General features: G+C 34.4%; 1 protein-coding gene across 5 annotated transcripts in view; it reads left to right on the forward strand.

The window, feature by feature from the left end:
* Ndae1 (Na[+]-driven anion exchanger 1) overlaps positions 1-26,417 on the forward strand; it is a 294,988-nt gene that overhangs the window by 114,861 nt on the left and 153,710 nt on the right. Inside the window, exon 2 of one of the 5 annotated variants that reach the window (XM_085822520.1) lies at positions 12,653-12,690. The exons of the other annotated variants lie outside the window; for them this stretch is intronic. The gene's annotated coding sequence lies outside the window, so the exon portion shown is untranslated. The remainder of the gene's footprint in view (positions 1-12,652; positions 12,691-26,417) is intronic. 5 annotated transcript variants of the gene reach the window in all.

Raw genomic sequence — 26,417 nt, forward strand, 5'->3', positions numbered from 1 at the left:
TTTTTTTACTTCACGGATCACAAAGCGAGAATCGCGTGGGCATTAGTGTAGATGGACGTCCAGATCTGGGTATAGATGTCAAAATTCCTATTGCTTTGAAGCTCTTGGATCATTCTTTGGATGGAATAATGTGTCCTATTTACTAAATTACAAATATCTCTCAGAGATTCCCCCCTGTTCCAAAGATCTACAGTAATCTTTCTCTCGGCCACATTAATCTCTTTTCCTCCTACCATGGTTCAAACAACAATGCACAGTATTTTAAATCTTGTATATAAAGGTTGAAGGATCACAATTGCACAAGAAAAAGGCTTGGTGATGCTATCTTGCTCTAAAAGCTCTCCTCTTTTGAAAGTGTTCACAGACTTCTAGCGAAGATGACTAATTACTTCTTAACTAATCGCTTTTCTTTCTTGTTTTGTTTACTGTACAAGTACTGTAGTTTGTTTCTGCATAGATTGAATCAGGAGAGCTATACGATTAACTGAGTGGTGTCTCAATTATCTCCGTTACGATTTGATAAGCGATGAAGTAAAAAGTAAAAGACTAATAGCATGTACGCAGAATTATGGCACAAATGTATTTATAGAATTATAGGTGACGATCAAGAGTGGTGACAAAATAAATCTAAGCTGTTTTTTAAAGTCAAGCGTGAGAAAAGTAAGATCGTATTACTAATGTTAGATTAAGAATGACGTAGTTAATTTATTTTTCACTAAGACATAGGGTCTTTTTTATTGCTATTAATTGACGAATATTTCATTTTGATGTAAAATCTTTAGTTTTTCTTTTATTGCTATGCCAGTACATTCGTTACGTGCGTTCTATAAGAATTAATTGACAGCTTTTAATTTTGTATTAACGCACTTCAGAAATTATTTCGTACACGGTGATGATAGGTGAGGTTTTACGAAGGATGCAGTTGTGGCCAGGTGGACGTTTTTTATTCTTGGCGTTAACATTCATTAAATGCGCACAGCTGAACTAGCACAACTTGCATAATCGGTATTATCTAACTATTAGCTTATTTTTGACATATTCATAAAATTGTAAATGGTGAAGAAGTGGTGGATGACATTTCAGCACCGCACAGAAGCATGAGAAGTGTGGAAATATTAATTACATTATTAAAATTAACTTAAGAATATCGAATATTTCTATTGGTTTAGTTATGTTTCTATTGGTTATTTAAAATTTTCGATTGCAAATTTTTCATTACTGTTGAATACTGAGATTTAGTTTCATTTTTGCCGTCATGTAACTACATTCGTGTGCAAAATTAGGAGAATCTGCAATTTACGAAAAGTATTGGACCAAAAGTACTAAATATGCCACCAAAAAATTACACAGATATTCAGAGTAAAGTATGTAAACTTACACATGCGTGTCTGCGGAAATGTGAGTTGAAGAGATATAAGCACCTTCGGAGATTTTTTTGCTGGTACTTCACGACATTCGCAATTTTCTTTCAGTAGTTGACAAAATTTTGTAAAGTATCAGGTAAAATGAGCAGATGGATGACTGAATGAGATGGAGCATTGTCGGTAGATTGGAGACAGATAAATCACAATAACAGGTGGCTAGTGTAACGCCCAGTGTCGTCTGCAATTTGTGGAAATAGTTTCAAGACACTGGATCCATATCGAGAAGACCTGGACAAGGTCGACCAAGGTCCACAACGACGAATGAGGATCGCTATTTCGCACATTCAGCGCAGTGACAGAGGACTACTACAGCTTCATAGCGATTACAAGAGCTGTATACTGCCACTGGAATTCGAGTTTCAGGGACTACAGTTGCCCCGAAGCTTCTTGAGATAGGGCTGTATGGCAAGATCCGCTATTAAGCTATGTAGGACCCGCTATTTTCGTTCCGTTTGCAGCAGAATACAAGGGAGCGCATTTAGAATGGTGCAAACAACATGCTCCTTGGACTAGACTTCAGCGGTACACCATGCTTCTTACAGATGAGTCAAGGTTCAACTTGAACTCTAAATTCTCAGCGTATCTGGAGCGAACCGAGAACACTATACCATCCCTTCCTCACCAGAAAAAGGATCATTGTGGTGGTGGAGGTATAATGGTTTGGATATTTGGAGGTGTAATTAGACATTATGTTGGATGGCCGCAAACTCCTGAATGTGTTTGACAAAGGCTTCTTGAATGCTTTTAGATATAGAGAGCGGAACTTATAGCTCCATGTTCGACTTTTCAGGGGCGCAGTTTATTCTGAGTTCTGTTAATGAACGACAAGGCTCGTCCAATTAATGCTCAGGTGGTCGACGATTACATGGAAAGTGAGAACATTCGCCGCTTGGATTGGCCAGCCAGATTTCCTGATCTAAACTCTATAGAGCGTGTCTGGGACGCTCTTGGGAGGGCAATTGTATCTCGTCATCTCCGTCCTAGAACCATCCTGAAGTTGAAAACTGCCTTGCTTCAAGATTGAGAACGTTTACCTCATGGATCCTCATTTTTTCTCTTGTCCAGTATGCCATCATGCTGCGCCACCTGTCGGACTGCGAGAGGGGACCATAACCCATTTTAGACTCATTCTCAGTTCGCTATCACATCGTGGATTTTGGACATTCCTGCACTATGAGCTTTACAGCTACTCATGCGTACATAAAATGACTTTTGAATGGTAAATCTTTCTTTGTTATGAATGTATATTCATACCAATTTCATTAAAATGTGTTCATAAGTTCTTCAGAAATTCGGCATAGTGTGCAAATTTTCTTAATTTTGCACGAGTGTATATGCGTCATTAGCGTTATATAAAAAATTACATGGAGTGTCGCACTTGGTGCATTTTTATAATCATATTACAGTTTCTTAGAAAGGAAAAAGCACCAAATTACAGTAAGGGATTTAAGTAGCTATTACAAACTGGAGTTAGAACTTAACTTGCGTATTCGTTATTTGACATATATAATTATATGAAATCAGAAATAAGATAACCTGGCTCTTAACTTCTTCAAGCTGTGTATTTTAGAATAATATTAGGAATGTTTATAATAAAAATGAACTTATAATATTTCTTCATTAATAGTGGGCAGATTAGGGCATAAGACTTTTTTATGCCAGTGCAGTTTGTCATAAGTGATTGATAGATAGAAATCTCCATTTCACTGTTTTTGTGGAAAATGTTTTAATTGCATTCCGGAGGCCGAGCAGTTAAAAGTTCAAAAGCGAACCGCAGAAAAATGTAATTCATAATACGTGGTAAACATTTAAAAAAAATTACATACCAACGTGACTATTTCTGGAGTGTTATTCTTGCATTCCATTATAACATAAAATTTCAACTGTAAAGAGCCGCTATTCTTAAATTTATTCATCAAAACTTCTTATCATATCTTACGACTGTGGATGGAAAAGGAATTTCACTGTTTTGTTTATCTGATTAATTCAAATCTAGAAGTAGTAACGTTTAACGATCAAGTTCATCTGCTTTATGAAAACCGGTCGAAGTGTCTTCGTTTCTTTTCTGTGCAACTGCTTTTTTAACCGAAATAGCTACCCCTGAGGCTAATTTGGATTGACCTTATGTTTGAAGAGTAATATTAGGAAAATGACTTGTGTCATAATTTGAAATAGAGGTAGTCAGGGTTATATTTGAAATAAATACAAGGACCGTTCTAATCTTGCCTTGCGACGGTTACGCTTTTGGCAAATAAAGCTTCATGTGAATAACTCTGCGCAAACTTAACTCTTTAGCACATATTACTTATTTCTTTGCTACTCCTCAGCGAAATTATGTATATTCCTGATTGCATTAAAAGAAATTAATGGAAATCCACATCGTAATTTCCCAGCTCGTTTCGACCAATAATAGGATCCTAATTTTGAAATAATGCGATAAACATACTGAAAATAAAAATTTATTGGAAAAAAATAATAAATTTTGTTTATTTTTTTTACATTTATATAAGTAGACAGTGTGCCGTCTTTAAGACAATCATTCACGGTTCCTGACAATTTCGGTCCTTTCTGAAGGTGAATGTCTTAGAAGAGCTTATAATCAATGAGGCGGCATACGAGTTCCCATTATGGATTTTTACTCTATTGAAGGCTTTGGATTTGTGTGGTTTGGTTTATTTAATTATGCAAAGCACTCGAGGGCTCTTTGCTTGAAGAGAGGCATGCCTTTGTTGAGAACTTTCTAAGGAAAACTGGCTCATATACACGTTACACATAGTACGAAACGCCCGGCAGCCAGCCCGTTCGCGGAATTCGAACCTCGGACCAAACTACCAGTGTTCGGCGACTTTATCGCTCGGCCACTGGTGGGCCATTGAAGTCTTTGCAGTCTGCTATCGAAAATACTAAAAAACGTATACGGTACATTATTATTAATGTTCTTAATATCGGTGAAATTATGAATTAATTGCAAAGATAAGAAGAAATTAATTTAGATCCAGTTTTCTAAAAAATTCTATTCTAACATATTTCTAAAACATTCTGCAAATAATATTCTAAATATGAAAAGCATATTTCTCGTGTGAGAGAAAAAAGCTAAATTAAACTTCACTTGGCAAATTTTGTTTAGTAATTTCGGACTCATCGAAATTATTAATCTTCTGAAGTATGACAATTCACTTTGAGAAATATTTTCAGTAACTTTAAGTCATGTTTCTAAACTTAAAACTTTTATTTTAGGGTTTGCAAACCCTTTAACCTAAGACTAAAATTTACGAAGTTTTGATGCGTAGATACATCGGACTGTCCATTTCGAAAACAACGCGACTGATTTTCAATGACATCGAAAATAAAAAATGAATTGCTTTTGATGCGAGTTATGCACTGATATATATCAATTCATCATCCATTGCCAACTGTTTGGAAAGGAAATGAAAAAGTTCAAACGATACGGTAATGCAGTAAATCATTTAAAGAAAACTGTTTCATAATTTGAAATAAGCATGGGTGATAAATTAATTACACGATGATAATGCTATTTTACCGATGTTTGTTTGTATTTTGATAAGTACTAGTCATTTCCTAAAGTTGTCATTTACAGTATTTTTGACTATATACTATTTGAGAAATTTTAGGAGATTGTATGTGTTCGCACAATAAAATTAAAGTCAATCATTTAATGCGATTGACATACCGTCAACGTTTTAAAATTCCCACAACTTTTAAAATTTTGGTTTCCAGTTCAGAATTTCTATTTTTATGTGTGTAATTCCTTGTACGAAGTAAAGGAAGTATTCTAATTGCGAAAAACTTTTAGCATCATTTTGCAACGAAAATATCCATTTTGATCGCTCTCGAATCCAATTTAACTATGTTTTTGCATGACATCTGTACGTACGATCAGAATAAAGGACTCTTTTTCCGAAAACGGATTGTAAAATGGATTGAAAATGGATTCAGAAGAGATTCTTTTTATGAGGTCTTGTACGTACGTATGTATCTCGCATAACTCAAAACCGAAGAGCCTTAGAACGTTGAAAATTTGTATAAGGGACTGCTATAACATGTACTTGTGCCATGTAATGTACGTTTTAGTTGCAATCGGCCGCACGAAAACCTATATGAATATATACTTATAGAAGGGGTAACATATGTTACCCCTTACCCGGCTCGATAAGCTCAGTTTTTTAATTCTTATATGTTGGTAAATTAGGCATTTGTTGCTTTAAAAGTAACTGAATTATGTTGCTTTTTTGTTTCCATTACGGTTTTTATATCGTTAGTTAATCTGCATACAATAGTTGTAGAATTATCAACAATTTAAAAGTTGTTTAAGTGGCACTAAGCGTAATGAAGCCGCTATATATTTACATTTGAAACTGTTAGTTGAATAGTGAATTAAGTCAGCTTATGCACCAATCTCAGTGTCTTTTTGCCGAGTGGGACCAAAAGTAAGCTTTCAGTTTTGTACACCGAAAAATCTATCTGCCTGCCCGCTGGCCGAATTACTTGTTTTTGCTTTGAAACTCTAATTTTAATTGTAAAAATTGTTTTTTTTTTTTAACTGTATTTTGTGTTTTACGTTTTGCTGTATTGTAAAATTTTTAATTAAAATGTTTCTAGTGTTTATGTATTTTTGCCTTGCCAGGAAGTGAGAACTGAATTAAATTAAATTAGAAATACAAGGTCTGTCCCGAAAGTAATGCGGCCATTTTTGTTTAAGAAATTTATTGAATCGATTCGTATATTTACTCAGTATTCTTCGAATTATATCTCTCCTACTTTAACACACTCGTTCCAACGCGATTTCCATGCTTTATATGCGTCCTGGAAGTACATCACTGGGATGCCCTTTAGTAAACTCGTCGTAGCCGCCTTGATGTTTTCCAGGATCCCCAAATGCTCTCCTTTGAGGGAATTTTTTTAATCTCTGACGATCAAATCTCTTTTTTTTTTTTTTTTTTTTTTTTTTTTTTTAATGTTCGATCAAAAGTCTCCGACGGCGTTTTCTCAAGTTTGAAACAAAACTTTTCGCGTATCGCTGCTTGAGAATTTTTTCCATCTTGATTTCAACCGGGCACACACACTTCTCCAGGAGCTCGGAACCGACTGGCCAAAGAATTTGTAAGAGATTTTCCCTTACAAATTCTTTGCTCCACCCACCCTTCCGTGCAAGCGGCAACGCTGTATGACGGATAGCCGCGGCAGAAGAAAATAGGGCGCATTACTTTCGAGACAGACCTTTTTATATCTCTAATGAAATTCGTGGAAATAAGTTTAAATGAAATGCAGCAAAAAAGTGTGTATAATTTAATAAGCCGTACAAGGAAATCATGCAGTGTCTATCCACATCAGACTTTTTTAATAAAGGTTTTTGTAGTTTAAAAACCAGGTAGTATGATTATTTTTTATGGTCATTATATATTTCAACTTTCATTAAAAACATACTTTAATAAAGCCGAAATTATTTCTTTGTTTTTTTCAACGACTCCAGATAAGCTTAAAATGTTGAATGTTTTAAACGCTTCAAAGGGAATCCTATGGTGGTGTTTTATTGTTTCATTTCGCATATTTGATTCTTGACGAAATAGAAAATATAGCCACTTGAGAGAAATATTCAGGTAAGCTTCCCTCACAAGAGATGGAGTGAAATAAATGTGCGTCTACATCTTGAATAAATTAAATCTTCCGTTTAAGAAATTAGTGCGCAAGTCACCACGTGGCTTTAGTTTGGAGTGAAATATACCTTAGTAATTTTTACAGCATTGGCTCTACTATTTTGAACAGCTTGATTGCAGTACTAAAATTTTATGTTATGTATTAAATTTTGTTATATTAAATTTTATGTTATTTATTTGGTTTTTGCGAAATTAATTCTTAAATTAATAGCTCTGTCGTAACTGTTTAGCTTAAATTTGTTTCAGATGATAACTTGATATCCGCATGCTAAAATCAGATTATTTAATTTTAATGAAATAAAATATTAAAATTTTTTTATATTATAACTTTCAAAAATACTCTAAAGCGTTTGTTTATCTATAACGAATAATATATATATATACATACATACATGTAAAATATAAAAATCTAGCTTTCAAATTATAGATTAATAGCCCTTTAACTCCTGTCTTCATTCTAAAAATAACAAAGCAGTAAATTTTCTAATTAAACGAAAAAGATCCGTCGTCTAATCTGTATTGCGCACATATCGATGAAGTCTGAACCCAGTACCTGTACATTTAACTGCTATGTATTTAAAATGGAATGCTGTATAAAAGCTTACTTGCGTTGTAACTCTCCCTCCTTTGTCTTCTTTTCTGCTTCCAGACGCTTGTGTCGCCTTGCCGCAAAGTTAATTTTATTTTTGTCCTTTAAGAAGATGTAATCTGTATAAAATTGGAGGGTGCATAGCGCATCCACAGTAATAATGTGAATTATCCAGAAATAAAAAAATTATTTGTGGAATTCAGGCCATGTCTGCAAGTTTTTAGTTTTATGCATCCATCGTTCTAACTACGCAATCAAGTTGTCTTCAAGTTATGATGCAGAAAACCACCGCCAATCCGTTGCAGTTTACTTTTACCAAGTCATCTTATTACAATAATAATGCAGTCTTATTACAAAAATGAAGCAGTTTTGTTACATCTGTAGAGAAATCGGATAAATGGCACAGTTACATTACATACACATACACAAATGTAGCCGGACTTCACTATATATATGGTTATAACCGAAAAAATGGTGAACGGAAAAGTCGCGGAGAAAACAACGCAAGGTGAAAACGTCGTACGTCGTACGATTGTATGAGGTCACTAGTTAGATAAAATCAGTATATTGCTTAAAGAAAGACTTCACAGGTGCATGTTTTAAGATGCTATCTCTTGCAGTGGGTACATTCATCATGTTTCAAGGCATTATATATTTCAGTAGAAACAGGCATGATGTTCCCACGTTACAAATCCATTTTTGCAAACATGATCTGTTTACATCAGTGTTTACTATCAAAATTAAGTTAGAACTATAAAATTGTTTAGAAAGCTTACTTTTAAGTACATTTGTATACCTGTGCTGTAAATTTAGCAGCTCGATTTTGTGATTTTCAGAAATTTAACTTTCTGAAAATCAACAACTATATGCACAGCTATACAAATGTACTTAAATGTAAGCTTTCTGAACAATTTTATAGTTCTAAACAATGTCCTCGAACATGATGCCTGTACCCACTGCAAGAGATAACATCTTCAAACATGTACCTGCACAACTATGTTTATCTCAATGTACACTTCTCAAAAGAAAAATGGGAGAATTCTATATCTCCCGTTCTACTGGGCCGATTGGCAAAATTCAAATTGCGTTTTTCATGTCTCGAAAGCGCGACTTAGGATATATATTAGATACATATAATGTAGCATTGTTCTAACATAGGTATTTTGACACCAAATCTAACTTTTTCTGAAATAACATACCATTTAAGACACAATAACACGCCGAATAAATACTAATTCAGAAGTCAAACAACAAAAATCAGCGTTAATTTACAAAATTTTCACAGGACTAGTTTCGATGGTTTTACCGAACCATCATCTTCAGCTGCAAAACCGCAAATGAACAAGATAGGAAATATCTTCTTAATTCTTATCTTATCTAAACATTATTTCCTACTTGTTCATTTGCGGTTTTGCAGCTGAAGATGATGGTTCGGTAAAACCATCGAAACTAGTCCTGTGAAAATTTTGTAGGTATAACGCTGATTTTTGTTGTTTGACTTCTGAATTAACATACCATTTGTTTTCCATATTTCGATTCTACGACTCAAATTATGCCCAGATATTAAATTTTGTAAAATTTGGTGCGGAATTTACACAGAAATTTATCTTGGATGAAATTTTTTCTGTTTGGCCAAGAATAATTCACTTGGCGAACTTCATAATATATGGCAACCAATTTTCCTTTCCCTTCCTTTATGCCGGAGCGAAAAAAAGGTCCTACCTTTTTACATTGTGTATGAGGGGAAAAACAGTCACCTCGTTCTATTTCCCAATAATTTTAGCAAAGTGTTTAAGCCACGTCTGATGTTTTATCGCTTTCAGCAAATATGGTAAATTTCAAATCTCGCCAATATATAAATTCACGTATATCTTCCAAACTTTTGAGTAAAAAATTGTCATTTTTTGCAGGTATGCTAGAAATACGTCTACTTTAAGATGATATTAAAAATTTTATAGATTATAATTGAATTTTTTTTTGAAAAATTTATAAAAATTATTTAAAAGTACAAATTTTAAAAATAAATCATAAAAAATGGGTGAATTTTATTTGGAATGAACCTGAATTTCGAAATGTTTTCACATTTCAAATCAATCAAATAAGCTTAATTTAAAAAAAAGGGAGATTATTCAATATATACCAAACTCAATTAACATTGAGGAGCTAAAATTTTGAGAGCTAATTTTTTAAAACCTACTCGCGCGATTTTTACAAAACTTGGTAGTTTGAAGTAATTTGAGTCGTAGAATTAAAATATGGGAAAACATTGGTAAGTTATTTCAGAAAAAGTCCGACTTTGTGTCGAAATACCAGTATTAGAATTGTCGAAATACCGGTATTAGAATTGTCGAAATACCGGTATTTTAGAACAGTGTTATATATAAATCTAATACATATCCTAAGTCGCGCTTTTGAGACATGAAAAACGCAAGTTGAATTTCATCAATCGGCTCAGTGGAATTGGAGATATAGAACTGCCCCCCCCCTTTTTTTTCGCAATGTACGTGCATCATATAATGTAATCCATTTTACTTGAGCTATTTTAACGCTGAAAGGAACGAGTACCGTTGATGCGGCTGGCGGTGGCAGAACTTGTAGTGTTGGCTGCAGTCAAAATTTCTATCACGACTCGAGGAATGATGCCGGAATATTGTTAGTTTTCTAGTTAGAGTGTGGGGCTAATACCTACTTACTTAGGGTAAATATTAGGAGGCCCCTTCACTTCTGCGTAACAGTATACGTTGAAATATTCTCTAAATTAAAATAAATTCCCTTTAACTAAATAATTTTGTTGATTTAAAAACATTATCAATTCCATCAATATCTTTGATTATTGATAAATTTATTTGCCACACTGTACATTCAATATTTAAATCTTTGCTCTTTTCTTAATTTTATTTATTGCAGTTATGGAGAAAAAGAATAATTTCATTTTTTTATTCCTGTTATTCAGTTTCAGTGCTTTATGGAAATTTAGTAGAGGGTGTGTGAGTAAAAAAAAATCCGTTTCAGGAAATAGTATTTCCTCTACCCCCCCCCGAAGGAAAAAAAGAGGGCATCACCCTGGCTTCCTGCAGATATATTACATAATGCATTCCGGACTTTTATTATGGGCTCAGCAGGTGTAACTGCATTTTGCTCCACTTGTAACGATTTTTGTCTGGGCTTCGTTCTCGTAAATTACTATTTCACATATTTCGTTAATGTAGACCATGATGGGCAAATGATCTTCCTGTTGCTTAAGTGAATTGAAGCTCCAAGGGTGGGCGAAAATAAGGGTGGTCGTATGGGGAGGGATTACTGAAAATCAAAGTGTTCCGTTTCGGTTTACATTCAAAAGATGGACACTGCATAGGACTGACCTTGCGTAGAATCGGCACAGGTAATAATCCGCTTCAATGCAGGTTAATAATTCTTACCGCACATGAAACGGTTCAATAAAGGTACTCAATATGTGAACACATCAGCATACGTACTAAAACTATATACAAAATTTTAACTATTCTAAATTACTCTCAAACGAGAGTTCAAATCATTGTTACCGACTTAGTCGGTTCTTGCTATAATTAATTCTTCAGAACAGAGTGCGACTACAGGGTTGCCACAAAAGTATACAAAATCTAGTTATGCGCTTCAGCGCTACCTAACGGCAGTCACAACAACAGGCGTACAATTTACGCGATAAAAGATAAGCTTGTATTATATAATTTTGAGTAGGAAGATTAATACTCGTTTGCCATATTCATAGAGCCATTTGCCATATATATAGACATAATAGACCCCGATATCCCATGGATGCAGCATTATGGCCCTATAAGCATTGGAACGATATGACATTACGTAGAATCGATATCGGTATGCTATTGACATTGGTCTAAAATAAAAGAGGCTTATAATTAACGGCGGCACAGGGTTAAAGAGGAAAAGAGTTTGACTAAATTATTATTTTTAGTAGAATCGTTGCCAGCATAGAACTGAAGTTTCTGAGGTATCAATTGTATACTGGCAGAGAACTGTCGATTTTATATAACGTCCATTGTGTGCTGCGTGCCCTCCGTTTCAGTCTCAAAGCGTAGCCGGGATCAAACCGGGATATTTAATTTCAAAATTTGCAATTTTTGATGTCATTTTGGAATTGCCCTGACGAAATCGGTTAATTTAGTTAGAATAATTCGAGGAAATAACTACAAATGAAGTGCAACAAAAAGTGTGTGTGTAATTTAATACGCCATACAAGGAAGTCGTACTTTATACATCAGATTTTTTAATTTAATCAACTTAACCGCATCAACTGCACTTTGTAAACTGTTGAGTCTATGCTTTGACTTTCGGCGCCATAGAAGAATTTCGACTCGCGAAACGAAAATGTTTGGAAACCCTTGTTTTAAGTTTTTCGTATTAATTTTAGAAACAGCTTTATTTTGTTAATGCTTTAGTTCATTGGTGGTGTGACTGCCTAAATTTTTGCATGCCAAGCTCGACTAGAATGGCTAATAACTTTCTTCGCTATTTTTAATTCTGAACTTTCTCTGAATTTGATTCTGTCCGAACTTTCGCGAAAGTCCAAGACACGCGATGGTCTTTTCTTGTAGAATATTTTCTTAGATTTCACATGCGAAAGAAAAATTAGTTAAAATTTAAAATGTGTTTTCTTTATTACCGAACAAACTGCGGTAAAATAGCTCCAAAAATGGAATTTCTGAGAAATTTTGGAAATTATAATGAAAATTTATGGACATCGTATGTAAGACGAGCTTCAGAGAAATCAAGATTTCTTGATTTTTTACAGAACTGAAAGCAATTAAATAAATATCTTATTTTGTTGCTATTATAATGTGTCTTAAAGGTAGTATTTAGAAAAGTGTTAAAAGTATATTTCAGTTGAAAGTTATTTCTTTATTTTTTTTTTCATTCTATAAAAGTTTTTTTACTTGTAATTTATACTTGTTTTGTATTTTTTTCAGGTAAGTCCTTCATATTTTTCAAGTTCCCCTGATACCTGGTGAGTTTTATTTGCTAATATTCATAAATGATGACCTACAGTAAGCATTCTAAACATACGTATATAGCTCATTTAAAATAATGTTACGAAAAATTCAGGCGCGGTAAGATAGCTTCCCCGCAAACCAGGTTTAGGGTTGCCATAAAATTGCAAGGGAGGCAGAGTTGCCTTATTTGGCGAGAAATCGCGCATTTGGCGACAAAATTGGCCATATGCCATGGATGGATGGAGAACCTTCTGGAACGAATTCTTACCGGTTTAGCCCAGAATGTTCTCGAACACCAGCCAAAAGCTATATAAACCCTGCTGGTACGCGGAGAGTTAGTGTCTCAGAAAGTGTGCATCGTCTGCAGGGCGAGTTAAGTTAGTATCGAGTTGGTGTCTCGTCTAGCGAGTCAATACCTGCGGAGTCGATCGAGTTGACAGCCAGGCAGCGAGTACCGACTGGGTCGTCGAGTGCATCGAAGAGTCTCTTAGTGTATCGCGGTTAAGTGCATCGTCGAGAGAGCGTGTTGAGCTCCGGGAACGACTGAACTGAAGTGTCGGGAGCCGTGCTCTGCGTGTCGTCGAGTGCATCGCGAGTTGTAGCGTGGAGAGTCTCGAGAGTACGTGGAGTTCCGAGAACGACCGAGCAGAGTCGGGAGCTGTACTTTGGTGCTTTTCAGTGAAGCTGTTTTCACCTTATAGTCTGATAACCTGGAGGCTGTGTCGTTGATTGTGTCAGCGTGTTTATAGTAGTTGTTCGACGACTGTAAACGTGATTTTGGAGCTGTCCTGATTAACAATACTGGCCAATAAAGTGTGTTTCAATAGTTCATCAAGTGCTCTTATCGTTATTCACGCCAAATTCTCACGAACCCCGTAACGAACATACTAAAAGAGAGAAAAATACGTAACAATAATAACAACCCTACAATTATTAACTTTTTGGGCCACGTTAACTAAGGTAACCTTATTTACAAATAAGTAATTCGTTATTTTATAAATCTTTAAAAGATTATCGTATGATTAAAGAACAACTCTCTCAGAAGCCAACTACATTTTAAACTTTTTTCCATTTCTGTAAAAATTAAATGTTGTCTGTGACGTAGCTCATTACGAAACATCTCAATCTATATTTTGACTTCAAGTCTATAAATATGGAAGTTATTAAATTTTTTGTGATATACACATTGTGTTTGAAAAGATTTCCGCGATCGATCGTGGAACGATTGGTCGTAAACTTACAATTTCAGTTTAAAGAATCATTCAAACAAAACTTAAAACTTGAGTTTTTATTTCGTGAAGCAATAGGAATCTATCATCGCACGATCAAAATTGCCATCAAAATCAAATACCCTTAAATAAATTTTAAAAGGTTATAAATAAATATTATTAAAAATAACCAGGCACACTAAGTTTTCAAAAGGAAATTTGAAATGCTAAGTTCTTACCGCGCAATCATTTTTATAGAAATACAGGTTTGAAAAGTCACTTTCCTGGAAATGCTAACTCGAAGCTTCAGATGTAACGAAACCAAATTTGACAGAGCTTTTAAATTCGAGTATTTTGTTTTAAGTGAAATTGGTTTGTCAAAAATTTCATATTTTTAAGGCCAATTTTTAGTAGCTTATTAAGTGGAATTTTCTTTGTGGAAGGCCCGTGTCAAAAGTTAAACGATTTCTCCTAAAGTAAGAAATAAAACTATTGTATTATAAACCAGCGCAGTCAAGTTCACCTGGCAGCGGTTGCTCTGGGTTTTTTTCTTTCTTCGTACTGGCATTACCTTTGTAGTTGCTTATTTATTATATATATATATGTGCGTGTGTGCAAGTGTAAGTGTAAAATTCGAGTACTACAATAGTTGTATTTTGAACAGTCGAAGTTCTAGCCTGAGTAAATAATTTCTCCCAACAGCTGGTGTCACATGACAATATTATTGCAAGTGTTCCCTGTTGATTGTGTTAAACCTTTAAGTATAAAGTTTGCCATAAACAACACAGAAGACTTTTGCAGTTGCGTACAATGCTTAAATGTGAACCAAACCCACGAAATTCCTCGTGACAAGGGGCGCAAGATACGCCTGTCGTTGCCAAGAGCCTTGAGCACTTTAAGGTAACAGTGCGATTTAGCTCAGTTCCACCCCCAATTTTCATAGAGAGGATCCCGGAGGGACGGGTCTGAGGGTGTCCCACCTCCTCTTTCCCTACCCCTAACCTCTTGAGAGGACTTTCATTCAGCTCGCCGCGAATAAAGAGTGCCCCCGTGCCGCACAGACACTATACATTTACAAACATCCATGCCTTCTCCGGGATTTGAACCTGGGCCCTTCGGCACGGCAGTCAGCCACGCTAACCACTGTACCGGTTGGAGGGCTGATTTATCGGTAGATGAGGAAGTTAAAATTGCTGGAGTGTGATCAATGATAAACACTGAGTAGTCATTTAGAAATGTTCTGTCTGAGTCAGATAACGCAGACTATGTATTTGCAAAAGGGCTTGTTGACTCAGAATCTTATATTGATAAATGGGGAGTTCTAGAATACGAGTTGGCGACGTTTCTAAGTGAAAAGGAACAGAGTTATAATTCAAATGATGCGAATGGTAGTCCAAGTACATTATTGCATTACACCGAATCATAATTTCCTGCATTCGATGCTTATCTTTAAAATTGGTTAGACTTCTGGGGGCAGTTTAAAAAAATTGTCACTAATCCGAATTTAGATGACTATTATAAATTTGCCTGTTTATTGCAGTCTATGGTAAAAGGGTTTCGAGCCAAGGAATTACTGCAAATTTTCCCCCTGAGGGAGGAAATTATAAAGCAATTTCAAGGACGTTTGGGAAGAGACAAATTACATTTTTAAATATACTGTTACGGATTTGGTATTTAATTAGTTAATGTTAGTAGAATTACAAATAAAATTGTTTTATTCCCCGTGCAGTGCAGCGCGTGACTAATATTAAAAGAAAGCTAAGCCGGAAAATTAAAAATACAAGAGCACGTGCATTTAATATTTAATAAGTAAATACGTATATCTTTTTGATTTCGAGAAAGTAACAGAAAATTCTCACCCATTTAAAAAAGATTATATAAGCGGCATGAAAACCTCTCACTTTGTTAGAAGAAGAACTTTTATGAAATTTTAAAAATGCCTTACAATACATCCTGCAAGAGATGGCGCCGTCAGAGCTCCAGACAACTAAAATGCTTTTCATCCCTACTAATATATGGCGCCACGCGAGCGCCTCATTTGTTCAAAGTTTACTTATTCTACGGACGACGGTACAGGTCCTCCGTCGCTAGTAATCTCTAAGTTCTAACACAGCATGTGCACAAGTACTTCCATATTATTGGATACAACTTACTCGATTCTTCACGCATTTAAAAGTCAAGTATAATATATTGGTAAAGGCCGTTAATGGCCGATTGCCTATTACTAAGTGATAAGACATAAACATCTCAATTTGTTATTATTTAGTTAGTTGTTGTTTTAAGAGTTTGTTTAGAAAACTGCTCTTGTTGATTGTAGCGAATTCACTTTCTCTAGCTGTTTTGAATTATAATTCTGTTGAACGTTTGAGTAGTTAAAAGATAACTACTGTGAGATATTGTAATGCTGCACGAATATCTAAGGAAATTTAAGCATTTTTGTTGTGATATTAATAAATTTTGTTCATTTTTCATCGGACTTGTGCATGCAATTCCTAACGAACCGGTACGCACGAAACAATACGTTAGATATCCTCTCTTAAATACACCAGAAACACAGTTCGGCAAACGTACTTTCTCTAAAGAAACTGTATGATCAGATCGAAACAGAACTGCTTGCGAAACTGAAGGAGTACCGCGAGAAACTTATGCAAGCAGTGTTCTATCCTTTAGTTGAATCTGCTTTACCAGACGAAACACTTGAAGGAACGTTTCAGTAAGCTCATTGTCGTTCAGCTGGAGTAGCTTTACAGGAAAGGGAGTCAGATCGCATACCACGAATAAAAAGTCTTTAAAGATGCCAGAACTTGATAGGTTACTTGATAGGTCAAGATGAAGTCAAGTCAGAAGAGAAAATATACCTGGCCGTTAAAGGTTTCGGCGGGGCCTACTAAGATTATACAGGAAAGTAGACATAATAACAATCTCTACATACCTAGCACGGCTGATTTATTTACGTCTGCACAAACAGAGCATGTATAATTTGCGACGGTGGTCATATTTCCTGAAATGCGATAGAGCTAGGAATATGCTGTTGCAAGCGAGAATGACTATAACCGAAAAATCTCATTGTTGCTTTTTTTATGCATAAAAAATGGTCATGCTGTTAAGAAATGCAAAAGCATAGAGTGTTATCTTGAAATTAAAAATCTATTTTTTAACAAAAAAGTTTTTATTGTGCTTTGCTTCTTAGGTGGATTTTTGTCTAACTGCAAATGTTTTTTTTTTTTCCCGAGAACCCTAAAATCAGTAGAAATACACAGAAATAGATTAGTAACAGAATTAAACTAATTGCATCTTGCAATGAACTAATACCATTCGGGAAATGATGGCAGTAATGTCAACGTGGAGCGGAGGACCAGCTTCTAAAGTAACTGCATTACAATGTTACCAGATTTATAGTCCAAAGAGAAGATAACACAAATTATAAATATGTGCTTCTCCCCCCCTCCCTCCAAAAAATTCCCTATACTATCCATACTTGAAATACGCCTGAACAGGATTTATAAACGAGTATTGGTGTCAAGTTTACCATTCAGAGATCGACTGATGCAAAAATAAATAATGTTTGCATAAAATCAGCCAAAAATGGGGGGGGGGGAACTCTATACGTACATATTTTTTAAATAGTCTTATGATTTAGTTTGTGTGCCTATTTATACACTAGTGTGCAAAACTCAAGCAACTTTTTCTATTTTGGCCATGATTGCGCAAAACACCAGCTGGGAGACCTATGACACTCATACTATAGAGGCACAATGTAGTACTTAAAGGATGAGCAAAGTATAGTAGCCCCCCAAAAAAGGGGGCATAATACAGTGTGGAACTAAAAAAAAGGCTTTGTTAACTGTGTGATGTTGATACAAAATATTATCCGGACAAGAGAGAGAGCAACAAACCAAACAGCCTTACTAAAGAATATGACCTCTAATTGCAGTGGCTGCGTTACAACGTCTGTCCATACTCAACACCTTATTATCTAACACTTCTTGGAATAAAAGCTCCCATTTTTCAAGGAGCATGTGTTTCAGTCGTCTGGTGTTCTCCGGAGGATAACATGGTGTGCCAAAGGTCTACCTAAAATATCCCACGTATGTTCAGTGGAATTTAAATTAGGGAATCACGCTGGCCAATTAATTCTGCAGATATCTTCACTTTCCAGGTGCTCCTCTACAGCATGATTCTATGTGGCTGTGCATTGTCATCCGTAAAAACAAAGTCGGTCGGTACTAATGGCGACCTGGAAAAGATGTGCGTGGTAGAGGATAAATGAGTCACAATAACAATCTCCGATTAGTAAACCTGTGGAAAATGTGGGGTTCCGTCATTCCGTTTATTATAATGCCTCGCCGTACAAGCACGCCATGAACATCCCTTGAGTCTCTTTTCCTAATATTAGTGGGTGAAAGCGTGTCCCTACCTGTCTTCATATCAGCTGGCGCTGAGAATCATTTGTCAGACTCTTATCGGTATGTGTTCTCTGGACCACTGCAAACGGTGCCACCGGTGGATTGCTCTCAGTGGTATGCAGAGTTCAGGACAGCGGACGAATAGGCCGCCTTTATGAAGTCATCTGTCCGGTTGCCATACGCAAATGCTGAGCAATGTTGCCCACTGTCTGGTTTGGATCTTTTTGTAAACGTACTTCACGTACAATCTCAATTTCACTTGCAGAATCATGTTTGGAAATGCGCTCTCCTTTCTTCTTTTTAAGTTGTCTTTCACTGCTCGCTCTGACTCCTTACGTGTTTTATGCCCTGATGTGCCCTCTGACGTCATGGTGCTGATATTTGTATATGCATCACCCTTCTACTGACCTGGCTTGTTATTGTATTGATCGCAAAAAGCCCTTTCTCACAATTTCATGGTTGTATGTTGAAAAATTAATTTGTTGCTTAAGTTTTGCGTTCTGCTGTAAGCATACGAATGTGAATAACACAGACGCTGCGAGCTTTACGAACATTCGCGGATGCAAATAAGTCTTTTCTCAGAGAGTGAAATTTGTTCTGATTCCACGAAAATAAATAAACGGCTGTGTACTATGTCACATAGTTGTAAGGTTATTATTTGACACTAAACAGCTATTTGTAATTTGAAGCCTTTACTGTAACTTATCCTTTCTGTTTTTGTTTCTGTTCTTTACTGTAACTTTTTTTTCCCTCCAAAGAATGCAATTATTGAATTGAAACATAATGGGCGTTTTTTTAATTTAAAAATTTTTATTTTAACAAAACAATAAATTAGTCAATAATATTCGAGTTTTTGGATTTTACCCATAGACCCAAGATGTCGAACTGTAGTCATTTGGCTACAACCTATTCGTTTGGCTAATTATCGAGTGGTTTGAGGCGCGTCTTCGTGCAGAAATTGATTAAAACTTTCTTCATCAAACTTATTTGGTTCGTTCAAAACGAACAGCGTCTTCGAGGTCGAAATTTCTGCAGTGGCGCCTCGATTAAACGCGAAAAGAAGGTGGGTGTCGAAAATGCTTATTTTTGTCGGCTTTTTAATAATTCCATTTTAACGATCTGAAAAAAAAAAACTGAAAGGTTTCAGATTTTAAATTACGTCCAAATGGGCGTTTTTTTAACATTTTGTCCGTTACCTCTATTTAATATCACGTTCTTCGCACTTAAACCATAAAATTTAGTTCAAGAGCAATATCGTAAAATAAATTTAAATTGAGCATACCTTTAGAATTTCCGTTACAGAGTCTCGCGCGTTGGAGATAAAAATGTTTTTTCTGTTCAGCGTTGCCATGGCTCGCTTTGAAATCCTTGAATTTGTTAATCAAAAATTCGTTAAAGTCTTACAAAATATGAAATGGATTATAAAACAAATTCCAAATTTCAAATTTGGGCTTCCACATGCCCATATACGCAGTAGGATTACGTCATTCAAAATTCGATGGCTCTAGGCACCGTTGTTTTATCACAATGCCAAAAATATGCATACATTTATACAGATTTCTCATTATTTAATTTCTTCAAATATGACTCTAACATTTGATGGCAACAGTTCGAAAAGTGAAACGGGCATTTATACTGAACCACTAAAAATAACAGAAATCAGCTCAGACAAAAAAATCAAATACGCTATCTTGTAGAGGGAAAGATTTTCTTTCGAATAACTCAAAACATGCCAATACATTTTATTTTTACCGTGTAATTTTAAACACAGCACAAACGGCCATTACCTATGTTTTAACCCAATAGTTAGCTAGTATTTAAGGTGAGTTTTTTTAACTGGAAGGCGGAGCGTTTTTTATGCCTTTCGCGGAAGTAAATTCCTGGTGCTTTAATAAGTTTATTATTCGGTTTTGCGTTTATTGCTGCCGATATTTGATTTTTATACGCCGGTTAGAAGTTCTCAGCCAGCATAAGTTTAATTGTGCAGACTTTGAATATTATTCTACGTTTTAAATTGAAATTTTGACCGTTACCTTAGTTGCATCGCCACGAGTTGTGGTTGACTTTGTTAGCGCAAGAACGTGCATTTATATTTTGTTTGTTAAGTTCACACTTAGATAAATATGGATTATTTTAAAACTTTCCGTATGTCTGTAGTTTTTTTAGGCATCGCGATAAATCACTTTACGTTTGTTAGGTTTTTTGGACTATTTAACTTTTATCAGATCAAGTGAAACCCTGTACAGTGCTATCATATTATTTTAAAGAAAAAGAAAGCTGTTCGTACAAGTTTAGACAATCATTTTCTTAAAAATGACGTTCCACAAATAAGTATTGCTCTTACGTCTAAATGCCAACCCCCTTTCCCTGTCATACAGTCTCCCTATCAAGCATGTCCCTTTTATTTGTCGGTGATTCTTAAGAAGGCGAGTCACGCGTTGACTCATCCTCACCCAGGTAAAGATCAACTAACCTCATCCCCACCCCATTCAGTACATGCCTCAGTTCCAAGGTACGTACTGTATAGTAAAGTAGTTATTTATTTATATTTTTTATTTGTTATGTACTGTGTTTAAAATTTAAAACGCATTATTTATTTGTTTTGCTATTTTTAGTTCATTATTTGATAGAATTTATAGCTCTTATTTTACGAACATCGATAAGAGATATGCGTAATTGCTCTAGCTATATTTTGCGAATAATTTCATGGTACGGGCCGTCGTTCGGAACGTAATTTGTCCGAAAGATGGGGAGCGTCTGTATAAATTTATGTATGTATGTATGTATGTGTGCGTTTGTTTGTATATATATAATAATAACTCGAAACCGTAATTGCAAAAATGGAAAAAGAGTAAAAGAAGAATCTGAAGATTTCTGATTTCAGTCCTAACATTCCGATGAGGAATTTACGATTCAAATCGTCAAAAAATAAAAATAATAAAAATTTAAATGTTTAAAACATTAAACATATTAAAAAAGGTTAATAAAATAATTACTGTCTCGTAGTATATAATAATATTATAAGCACCTTTTTAAATTACATCAATGTTTAGAAAAATTACCATTTAGGTATATTATAAATTAAATAGATTTTGACTTAAATACATATTATCGATAACAAAAAAGACAAAAATTAAATTCAAATCTTCTGCATTACCGAATGGCAAAATTGAAAATCCGCTGAAAACCCGCCATATCCGTGATGACGTGGAAGCTAAATTAAGGTCTTGTACGTATTTCTCGCAGTAGCCGTACTTGCCAAGGACTATTTATGCATTCTTTCAATTCCTCTCATTCGTTAATTTGGCCAGGACAGGACTTTGCTTTAAAAGGACTTTGCTTGTTAAGTAGTAGTAGTGGTAGTGCATTTTCTTTTAGGTGTAACTAATTCAGACGCATGTAAAGTAAAAAATTAAAAATTATTATAAAAGAACTATTTATTAAGCTATTAAAATCCGTTTCATACTACGCCTAATCAGGAAAGGGGGAGGGGCAAGTACGAGGAAATGAAGAACTCTATTAACGTTGATAATTTATAAGGTATTCCTCCCGCCTTCGTGGTGTGGTGGTCTGAACGCTGGGCGCGTATTCCAGAGGTCCGCAGTTCGATTTCCAGCGAAGGCGTTGCATATTTTTCATCTTTCCTGCTTCCAAAATACCTAATGTCTCTACAATGGCGCCCGAAAAAAGTGTACTGGATGATGATTCTCCACGCCCAGGAATTGCCGATAGGGTCCCCTAAAAACCCCAGTCGCCCTTTAAAAGGGGGAGTATAAGGTATTTCTCCCGCCTTCTTAGTATGCCTTCGTGGAGGGTGTTGCATATTTTTCATTTTTCCTGCTTCAAAATACCTAATGTCTCAACAAATTGACCTAAAATAGTGCACTGTTATCTCCCTAATTTTAATATTAATTTTAAATTGAAGTGGAAAAGGTGAATCGTTAAAAATAGCTAACTGCACATAAGTTTTGGATTGCATGTTTCTAAAAGTTGCCTTTATGTTATAAAAACATTAAATAAAAAAAACACTGCTTTCGAATTATCATTTATAAGAAAGCTAAAATTCGAAACTTGTATTTAATAAAATTCAAACCCTTAAAAAAGGGACGCTTTTTCATAATTGTGACAGTTCTATAAAGGCATGCACGGTAATATGCAGATCATGCCTTTGGGCATATTTTGAATATTACGAAACAGCCTGAAAGGGAGAAAAGTCAGTAGTAAAGTTTTTTTTAAAAAACGTTTACAATTCGAATTTCCTTTGTAGTCGTACGGTATAAAAATTTAGTATGTTTTTAACAATGGGTCACATGATTAAATTGTAAATAATTTGAAATCCTACCTTTTTTGAATTATTTCCTAAATTCGATTTATGGGTTTGTGACCAACTGCTAAAAAGGATTTAGTCGCCCACTCTTTTTGAGACGGCTTATATTTTCATGATTATATCAAAATTTTGTGGATGTTCAATAAAGTATATTTGTTTTTATTAGCCTTATATTACTTCCAGGAGCTACAGCTTATTTCCTGAGACGGCAAATGGATTTCAAAGGAGTTTAAATAATTGGATTGATGGTTTGATTTTCTTTGGGGTGAGCATAGTATAAGAAATTCTTGTACTATATGTATTAGAAAGTACCTCGTAAATTTTCACTGGGAAATTTTCTCTACATTTTTTTACTCCAAATTTATTCGTATTTCATTATTAAGACCATTTTTGTAAAATGTAATTAATTCTGTTTGAATGAAAAATAGTCATTTAAAAATAGAAACACTGTAAGAAAGGTCTTATACTCCGCTACATGTAAAGGGAGTTTAAATTGTTAGTAGTCACGAAATATCCTTGCGCCGTTCGAAATTCATTCTTTTATCACGAAGTTAATATTTTCGATTATTTCATGCAAGTTTTTTTCTTAAGGTTAAATGAATTTCATTTGTCAGTGAGCAAAAGGAGAATGTAAACATTTTGCTGCCATTTATGGGAAGTAAGGGAAGAAACTGCGAGTGACTCAAATTATCTGTCCCCTCATAAGAGGCAACGTTGCCCAATTAGGTGCCTCTATAATAAAGTGACCACCGCTTCCACCCTTAACAGTGGACTATGCCTCTAACGGCTAGTGCCGGCCAAATGGGAAAAAAAATGAGAGAGAGGGGAAGAAACTTAGTTATCTGTAATGCAACTGCCTTCAATGAAATACAGATATGCGAAAATTTTTATCGTATTGTTTTGATTATAAGCTTTTTCTTTAAGTCATTTTACTAAGCTTTTTGGAAAAACCACCTAAAAATGCCGCACCCCGTCAGTTTACGAGTTTCATGTTATTACATTATAAACTACTTAAAGCGTTTGCTTGCAGAAGCTCACAACTACTGCATCTGTCTATCTATTCCAACAGTTTTTCAAATGGTAGGTCCATGTAACAACTGTAAGTTACATATTTTTGCTTCTGGATTTGTTGCATATTTCCGATAAAGCAATTTTTTATCATTAAAGGAAAAGGTACTACTCTCCTGCGATACTCTAAAAAAGCTGAAATGAATATTTTTCCATAATGTGAAAAATTGTAGATGAAATAAAAACATGAATAAGTGTTTGTGAATTGTTTAAAAAAAATATTCTTAACATGACAAAGTTGGATAAAACTAAAACCAAACATTCTTACGTATTAGCGCAATCACTTCAGTAGAAGTCACCAAATTTTCTATGCATACCAACTTTGGCAACCTGCTGAGTACTCATTCGCAAGGCAACTATTGTCATAACAGTTCTTCAAGCAAGCAAAGTCACAATTTCGTATGCATTCTTTTCGCTGCAGTTTTAAGTTCCAATGGTTTTTTTATAGACAAATCGTGTTATTTTTTGAAAGAAACTGCGATAAAATTTCTGCAGGAATACTGTATTTTGCTGCAAAATCTCTTAAAGGTTCGATAGTTTTTGAATCTGTTGTTAAAGCGGCCGCCACAAAATCCCACTCGAACAAAAGAAATAAAAACCAGCTTGCAAGTGGATTTATGTATTGATTTTTTTATATAAATACCTAACTAGAATGTAAAATAAATATGCAATAGTATTTATGTGTTTTAGAAGTAAATTTTGCAACTGAATTGTAAAATAACATATTTCATTTGTAAGATATGGCTAGATTATGCCGAGGTGGTTGTGTTAACATGTATGTACTACAATTCTGTACAATTTATGTATGATATGATTTTAGAAACGTTTTTTATTAATTAGAATCATGTTGTATGTATTTTAATTTATGTTGATTCGATATATTATTAAAAAGTAAAATAAAATACGTTTATTGCTTTTAAATCGCTGAGTTTGTTAAGCAGCTATAGGAATTAAACAGTTAAATTTCAGAGTTAAATTAAACATGTTTTGTTGAATGGCAACACTGAGTGCTGGTTAAGTAACTAACTAGTACGGTGTGGGAAAATAAAAGCCATGTGTTTGCCATCATGTCGACATTTGCTAAGGCGAGAGGATGATATAGTCAGGGTAGCGTAGCATAACTATATAAAACTTTTGGTAAGTTTGCGATAACAACGTTTCAACCATAAAAAGTATTTAGAGAGAGATAAAAAAAAAAATTTTATGAGACAAATCTTAATTTAAAACTCATAAAAAAGTTAAAGAATTAAAATAAGAATAATTGTTTATTATATTGTTTAATGGGAAGAAAAAAAATTGAATTATTCTATTTATAAAAATCTTCTACGATTTTATATTACGAATAATGAAAATGTGGGGGCCATTGATAAATTTATGAAGAAAATCTCATATATATTACAGTGCAGTTCGTTATTATAATTTATTATTTAAGTACCCACGCTTTTGTCATTCGCGATGTAAAATTTTATATCTCGAGGAATTTTGTAAAGATTATGTAATTACCTCTTGCTCTCATTAAACTATATGATTAATTATTTTTTCCTTTCAGTTTATTAATGATTTTGAGTTTAAAATAAAAGCTTATTTTATAAAAACATTTTTAATGTATTTATTTTCACCTTTTTGGTCTCTGTTGCATGTTACCAATGAAATTATTCAACTGAAAAATCGTTCTTCAACAATGAACAGTCATTTTGTTTAAGTGAAATGGTCGAAAAAATAAGAAATTTCGCCAAAAATTAGAAATTACGTTTAAATTTTAATAAATTTTCATTAAAAATTATTTTCTCTCTATCCGATGGCACAAACAGTAAAATTTTGAAATTTTTAATTATATGTATAATTTGTAAAAATTTCAAAAAGTTAGATGTAACATTTTTTAAGATAATTAAATCTCTAAATAGTAGACTTCAAATACAAAATTCTCCAAAAATATCAGAATATAAATAAAAGAAATCTTGTGTAAATATTATTTAAAAGATTTTTTCCGCGTTCTATCCTTTGATGTCCATAATAATAATAAAGTTTTGAGACTTAAATTGTTCGTTAAACGAAGATGTGTGCAAAAAATTATTTCAACATCAAATTTTAAATTTTTTTTATCGAGTGTTGAAACAATCCCTTCACCGCATTGTATTGTCATCCTCGAGCAATGTACATGGAAAATTTGAACTCGATAACTTATCAGGAAATAATTTAAAAGTCGATGACAAACGTTTGACCACCGTGACAAACACCTTGATAATCTAAATAAAAGCTTAAAATAAGGAAACGTTTGTAGAGGTAAACAAAGGCTTAATGCATTTATCTTCCCCCTTCCTCAAAAGGTTATAAAATGAATCGATGTAATTAGTGGCAGATGGAACGAAGAATGAAAGACAAGAGTGGCTTTTGTGCACATCCGGGCATAGGGTAGAAACAAATTCATGGTGAGTCACATTCTAGTGATGTTTACGAGTGCTGACACATCCATGAATTTAGTACCAAAAACGCGAAAGTTTAAATTGGTTCTCATGAATATGATCAGAATCTTCGTATGTATTTTAAGAAGTTGACCTCGTAGATGATAGATTTATACAACTGAAGGGAAGCTTTATTTTCTAGTTTACGGACTCGGAAGGACGAGAAAGTGAATATTCATTCACGAGTATAGATTTCGTGATGTGTGTAGAATGGACGTCAGTCAGTTGTAATAAATGTGAAGACACTTTAAAGAACTATGTCGCGACAGT

This window comes from Stegodyphus dumicola, chromosome 8 (genome assembly GCF_044657685.1).
Source record: "Stegodyphus dumicola isolate Sdum_Otavi_A_Nest chromosome 8, ASM4465768v1".
Classification (NCBI taxonomy): Eukaryota; Metazoa; Arthropoda; class Arachnida; order Araneae; family Eresidae; genus Stegodyphus; species Stegodyphus dumicola.